Source organism: Penaeus monodon, chromosome 15 (genome assembly GCF_015228065.2).
Source record: "Penaeus monodon isolate SGIC_2016 chromosome 15, NSTDA_Pmon_1, whole genome shotgun sequence".
NCBI lineage: Eukaryota > Metazoa > Arthropoda > Malacostraca > Decapoda > Penaeidae > Penaeus > Penaeus monodon.
The window spans coordinates 2,093,045-2,093,413 of record NC_051400.1 but is presented as its reverse complement, the minus strand read 5'-3'; the positions used below and the strand labels follow the sequence as shown (position 1 = coordinate 2,093,413).

Below are 369 nucleotides of genomic sequence, written 5' to 3'. Positions count from 1 at the left end.
GGGGGGGGCAGTAATAGATATTGAGAGTGTTAGTGAAAGGCAGAGGCAGAGGCAATGACAGAGAATTAAAGTGTTAGTAAGAGACAGAGAATAAGAGGAGACCAAGAGGCAGAGACTGATAATTAGAGACAAGAAATGAAAAATAGGAAGGAGAGGGAAAAATAAAGACAGAGGCAGAAATTAAGAGTATGAGCTAGAGACAAAGTCTGAGACAGAGATTAAGACAGAGATAGGGATAGGGACTGATAGTGAAAGCAAGAGACAAAGACTGAGAGTTAGAGACAAGAGACAGAAAATGAGGATGAGAGAGGGGCAGAGACAGAGGGTAGGAGTATGAGCTAGAGACTGAGACTGAGAGGCAGGGGCAGG

At 43.9% G+C, this 369-nt stretch overlaps 1 protein-coding gene across 1 annotated transcript in view; it reads left to right on the top strand.

Moving 5' to 3' along the window:
- The window catches only part of LOC119581631 (ras-related protein Rab-4B-like), a gene marked incomplete in the record, with an annotated part of 11,626 nt that overhangs the window by 6,917 nt on the left and 4,340 nt on the right, over window positions 1–369 (top strand).